Source organism: Vicia villosa, linkage group LG1, assembly GCF_029867415.1.
Source record: "Vicia villosa cultivar HV-30 ecotype Madison, WI linkage group LG1, Vvil1.0, whole genome shotgun sequence".
In the NCBI taxonomy this organism is placed as follows: Eukaryota; Viridiplantae; Streptophyta; class Magnoliopsida; order Fabales; family Fabaceae; genus Vicia; species Vicia villosa.
In genome coordinates this window covers 164,428,077-164,434,467 of record NC_081180.1, presented here as the reverse complement: position 1 = coordinate 164,434,467, position 6,391 = coordinate 164,428,077, and the positions used below count along the sequence as shown (strand labels likewise).

Here is a 6,391-nt window from a genome sequence, read left to right as displayed (position 1 = left end):
ATTTTAATAAATAAACGTTAACTTCTTTACGCTGTTAGTGTATTTCAATTCAATTCTTTGACTTATATTTTAATAATAGGTATGAAAGTTTTGAAAAATAGAATTAAAAATTATAAAAAATTGGAAAAAAAAATCTGATAAAGATTAAAATTAAAAAAAAAAAGTTTAAGAGTTGAAATTTTTTTGATGAGAAATATAAACCAGTATTGAGAATCGTTAAAATTAAAAAAAGTTGAAAGTTTTTTATGAGAATTATAGACCAGTTTTGAGAATAAAACCCCAATTGTTCTTATCCTACAACGTAGTAGTGATAGCACTTCAAACAAAATTGAAACCCCAAACCCTAACCCCACCTAACCACCCCAAAACCTCATCTCTCAATTTCAACAACCTCTCCATCCGTACAAAAATCGGTACCCGTAATCCTATCCAAATTCGCGCGGCGGTCAAGGAAGATTTCTCTTCCAACAAAAGCGGAAGCAATGAGCAGAAGGAAACGATTATGCTTCCCGGTTGTGACTACAACCATTGGCTCATTGTGATGGAGTTTCCTAAAGACCCTAAACCCTCTCGGGAACAGATGATTGATACTTACCTTCAAACTCTTGCTACTGTCTTGGGAAGGTTAGTTTTCTACCGCTGCTTCTCTTTTCGTAATTTCGAATAACGTTTGGGATTTTCTGTTGAATGGAGTTGGTTGTAGTTGAAATATACTGATACATGATGTTTTGAAATTGAGAATAGTTGCAAGTTTTTCTATTGATTATGTTTTAAATCTGAATGTTTAATTTAGCTTTTGGAAGAAAAATGCAGAATTTGTCCTCGCTCGCAAGGTGTTCGATCAAATGTCCCAACCGAATTCGTCAGTCTTCTTCTTCCGCTCTCAACATTTTCATTTCTTGGATTTTTTTTTTATTTGTTGAAAATTGAAATATTGTTTCTCTTGTTTCAGCTTTCATGGCGAAGTTAGCGGTGAGAGAGGAATTTGATTTAGTTGATGTTAACGGCTCAACGAAATTGAGGAATGTTTATTGTATGAGTACTGTGGATGATGATAAAGGACTTGGTCCTACTGTTCCTTCTCAGATTGAAATTTCTGACATTGTTAATGGTATGGTGTTTTCTTGTTTTGTTGAATTTACTCTATTGTCCTGTAATGTTACCCGCATTATCACTGTAGTTCGCTGATTCACCGCTGTAATCAACTGTGGATTAATAGTAAATGTCCAATTTGGTCGTTGAAATTGGAGGAGTCATCCGGTGTTATGTAATCTACATTATCAATATTTGAAATCAATCCATAAAATAGCAAAATGTTAATCTAATTTGTTCATCCTTATATTGATTTGCAATTCAATGCATCCTGACATTATTCACTTTATTTCAAATTCACTATTAAATGCATCATTTTGCCTAACCTGAACCCTCACTTGCTGTCCAAGCGATTAGTCTCACAGCTTTGCCTATGGTGATATCCTGTTAATCCACCGAAAGTTACTCAAGTAATAATTAAGCCACTTTATGACAGGTAATGGATTGGATTGTAACCTAGGCAAACTTTACCAGCAGAACTGTCAATCCACCCAAACCTGTAGTTGCCATTTTACGGGGGGAGTTTTGCCTGAGCAGAACCACCTCTATCAGCCCAAGCTATTAGTCTCACAACTTTTCCTGTGGTGTTATCCTATTAAAGAACAAAAAGCTACTCAAAAGTAATAAACTATGCCTCTTTAAGACAAGTAGTTTTATTTGTATATCAAGTCCAAACTTGCTTAGCGCCACTCTACATGCAGTTTCAACAGCATTTAGAATTCCGAAACTAGTGAAATATATTCAGAAAGTATCATAGTGTTCCTTTTAACTTTAGTATTAGAATTCTAATTGTTCTTATCTCTGTCCAAGGACATTTACCATGTTCATAATTCGTATGGTACAGACTGTCCCAGATACCACCAATAGAACCTATTTCCATTACATTGCTTTCACACCGTAAATTTAAATACTCATGTGCTATACCAGTTTAGGGGACTATTTTTTGCTATTTAAATACTCATTGCCTAGTTTTTATAATATTTGTTCCATGTAGTTTAAGAAATTCATTCCTGGGATATAATATTAGATGACTCTATTAGTCTTAATGTTGAGCTGATTCTTGTACTAGCTAGGTCATTATGCATGTAGTTTCTTAAATCCATCAGTTTTTGCAGTCAAAGAACTATTGTTTTACTTGTTATAATTAGATATATCAGACTAATCATTAATTTCATATATTAGAACATTATTTTGTTTTTTTTTATGTTATTTATATCATATCTGTTCTATATAATTTAACAAATTCCTGGAATATATTATGAGAGATTACTCTAATAATCTCAACGGTTGAGCTGAGTCTTGTACTCTAATAATCTTTGAGCTGAAGGTAACTGGAATGTTTGGTCTTTTTTTAACCCGAATTTGTATTCTTAATGATCCTTGAATGTAGAAGAAAAGGTGTTAAATTTTAGTTTATGTGGAAGATGGAAAACTATAATTATCCGTGTTTCTAGAATCTAATAGTATCAAGCTGATGTTTCATATTCGAATAAGCTAAGTTGAGATAATCCATTGTTAATTTTTGGTACATCTTGAAACAGTTTTCTTTTCTCAACATTTATTTGTGACATTATGACATCTCTTAAGCTACAAAAATGTCTAGACATTGCTCTTCATAAAGCTCTCATGTTCTTCAATGCACAAAAATGTTAGATTTTTATCCTTTTTATGAGTGCCCTTTTTTCTTTTCATACTAAATCTATATTCATTTTGTTTCATAGGGATTGAGTAATAGTTCAAAATTTGTTTTTATTTTTGTGTCAAACATGAGACTGAAGTTCCAATTTTTGATGAAAAATGTTTCTTTTTTTGTTTATGTTAGCTTAATTTTATATGAATTTTGTCAATAGAAACAATTTTGGTATGTGATTAATAGTGTAAAGCATGGATCTTGATGAAGATGGGTTTTCTATGGTAGTAAGTTTGCTTGATTTGATCTGTGATTCTTTTTTATTCTGTGTTATATAAGGACTAATAGTGTAAAGTTTGATCTTTTGAACTTCGGGTATGCAAGATGGAAAGGGTGCTGGTGTTTCTGCTGCAACCAAGGATCTGGTTGGTGGATACTATGATGTTGGAGATGCCATCAAGTTCAATTTTCCGGCCGCTTTTTCCATCACTATGTTGAGTTGGAGTGTTATTGAGTATAGTGGTAAATATGAAGCTATCGGGGAGCTTGATCATGTCAAGGAAATCATTAAATGGGCCGCTGATTATTTTTTGTTTTATTTTATTTCATTCTATTTTGGTTATCGCTGTGGGTTTATATTTCTGTCTGTAGTGTCTATTATGATATACGTAGTCGATTTTATACGTAGTTGATTTCTGGAAATCTTTGTTACTATGGATCTCATGTGTTCGGTGTTCTTCGAGAGGTCGGGAGTGGAGATACCTCAGATGGAAGTACGACACCCAATGATCACTACTGCTGGATGCGTCCAGAAGACATTGATTACGACAGGCCAGTCACCGAATGTCACAGTTGTTCAGAGCTTGCTGCAGAGATGGCTGCTGCCTTGGCGGCTGCATCTATTGTTTTCAAAGACAACAAAGCCTATTCCAAGAAACTTGTTCATGGTGCCGGTGCTTTCTGGGGAGGCCTGATTATGGAGTACTGAGCTGGGATAACAAGCTTGCTAGTGCACAGGTAATTTTGTTGAGATTCTTCGTTAAGGCATGCACGTATAATTTGATTTTAACAAACTTGACTAATTCGATTTTGACATTTTGTATTCAGGTTCTTCTTAGTCGTTTGAGGTTGTTCTTGAGTCTTGGGTATCCATACGAAGAAATTCTAAGGACCTTCCACAATCAGACCAGTATAATCATGTGCTCCTACCTACCTGTTTTCACAAGCTTTAACAGAACCAAAGGTAACCAATTCTTACTTCTAAGCTTTTAACTCGACACCAGAGTTCATGATTTTCCAATTTCGATTCTGATGCAAATGTTGGGTTTTTTTTTTATGTACACAGGAGGCTTGATTCAATTAAATCATGGTAGGCCTCAGGCCCTCCAATATGTTGTCAATGCAGCCTTTTTGGCTACCCTATAAAGTGATTACCTTGATGCCGCCGATACTCCTGGATGGTAATAGTCTTGCTTTGAAATTCGAAATTGTGTTTCAGAGCTGCGATTCAAAGCAAATTATAGTTTTATGATGCTCTTGGTTTTAGTTGAAGATAATGGCTTTTCTTAAAGTACTTTTTAGTTGAATCTAGATCATGGCAGGTATCATAGTTGCTTGTAAGATTTATTTTTTGCTATGTTATTATATGACTAAAATAGTGGGCCAATGTAAGAATTTGCCCGGTGGTTTGGAATTGACCTTGCTGATCCCTTGATTTATCGTAGCTAATTATCTTGACAAACAATTGAGTTGCTGCTCCAATCCAATGCATGCTTTACTTCTGAAACATTATGTCTTATTTGTTTAAGCAATATGTCATACTTCAGTCTGTTCACGTTGCATAAAATCGGTCTTTTAATTCACATTTTGAGCTAATGTTTTCTGATACTCTATGAAATTAGTCGAGATTCTTTACTGCTTGTTACTGCTATGACAAGGAATTTGGTCTGGACATGATAACAAACATGAAAAACAAAATCGTATTTTATGATTGATGATATACTGAAATTAAGAATAGCTTGAGTTATAATTAATAGTCTTGCTTTGAAATTCGAAGATGTGTTTCAGAGCTGCGATTCAAAGCAAATTATAGTTTTATGATGCTCTTGGTTTTTTCAACTTACTGATTTTGTTTCTTTTGTAGATCCTGCTGCCGCAGCTGCTTCTTAGGACAACAAGGTAACTACTAGAAATACTCTGTTTATTTTATCATGATTTTGATTGTATTGGTTTGTTATTGTATAGGCGCTGATCGTCGGCTATTTGATGCATTTATTCTGGCAATAAACAAGGCTCTAACTTGTGCTAATTTTGAGTTACACCGAGCGAGTAGGCTCCAGCAAAACTCCCAAGCAGTACCAGTCTGGGTGAACGACGACATCGATTCCAACGATTTCGGCAACACCGACGGGAACTCATAAGAGAAGCGCTTTGGTGGCAATACTTGATAACACGATTCCATACTGATATTTGATAGAGAGCCATTAGGTCTGCGTCGGTTGGGTTAGTTAGTAAGTTGCTTCTAATTTATTAGTCTATTAGATTGGAGAATTGTTAGGTTTATAAGTTTCGTTTTCTATGTGATGGAGGAATTATAACAATGTTGTGCTGTATGCAAGTGTAAGTAGTTGTTCTTTTAACAAATATGGATGTTTTAGCTAGATGAGAACTTGTTGTTTGTGCTGGATGTTGATATTCAAGTGGGATTATGTATGTGATTGGAGATATTAATACTAGATCTCATGCATCGTAATACTAAATATTATTTCTAGTATAAACCTTTTCATAGAGAAGCAAATAATAAATTAGATTTATTTTTTAAATTTAGAACTACATTACCTGCGGATTTACCTGCGGATTTATCGTTCCTGTGGATTTACCTGCGGACTTACCAGCGGAATTTACAGCGGATTTACCTGCGGATTTTACCTGCGGATTTAACTGCGGATTTTCCTGCGGAATTACCTGCCGAAACAATTACCCACGAAGGTTTTAGCTGGGGACCAAAAACCGCAGGAAAATCCGCAGGAAATAAGTTTCCTGCGGAAATGTTGCTCAAATCCGCAGGTAAATCCGCAGGAAAACAGAGTATTTCTAGTAGTGACCGTAAGTTCACACTTCATACTAGTCAAGTAAATAAAAAAATTTGTTATGAAGAATAAAAAATCCTAATAACTCATAGTAAGTAGTATATTATGATTTCTAAATAATGTTACCATATTTGTAATCATTCTAAAATCAATAATGATTTCGTATAATTTCTAAAAATATAATGTTAAATATAGCTACATTTAAACTAAGATTGGGAGGTATAAAGCTAGATTAAATTATTTTTTATCTTGATTAAATTTTATAGATAATATAAATTTTTAATATGTTGGATAATTTACCATCATTCATAAATAAGATTTTTAGAAATATTAAGTTAAGAGTCAAATATTTAAAAAGAAAATAGAGTGAGGTATAAAAAAATTATATTAAAAAATATAAAAATTAAATAAGTTATAAATATATAAATTATATTTTAAACAAAACTATAGAAGAGACCGTCTTGTATTCAATCGTTAATAATGGACCCGTCGTGTAACATCAAGACTGATAATAAATACAAATATATTGGAAAAATAATAATATGAAAGACAAAATAATGGTAAGTATAAAGAATATTTT

At 33.4% G+C, this 6,391-nt stretch overlaps 1 long non-coding RNA gene across 5 annotated transcripts; it reads left to right on the top strand.

Moving 5' to 3' along the window:
* Positions 1-244: 244 nt before the first annotated feature.
* LOC131644589 (uncharacterized) lies at positions 245-5,469 on the top strand. Of its 5 annotated transcripts, none has more exons than XR_009296566.1 (8): positions 245-624; positions 794-862; positions 953-3,244; positions 3,468-3,739; positions 3,830-3,965; positions 4,068-4,182; positions 4,866-4,900; positions 4,967-5,469. It is a non-coding gene; the product is annotated as an uncharacterized LOC131644589 (long non-coding RNA). The 5 variants fall into 5 exon arrangements; XR_009296564.1 differs by having other exon boundaries at positions 257-624; positions 953-1,111; positions 3,107-3,739; positions 4,967-5,463; XR_009296567.1 differs by having other exon boundaries at positions 261-624; positions 953-1,111; positions 4,967-5,461.
* The last annotated feature ends 922 nt before the right edge of the window (positions 5,470-6,391 follow it).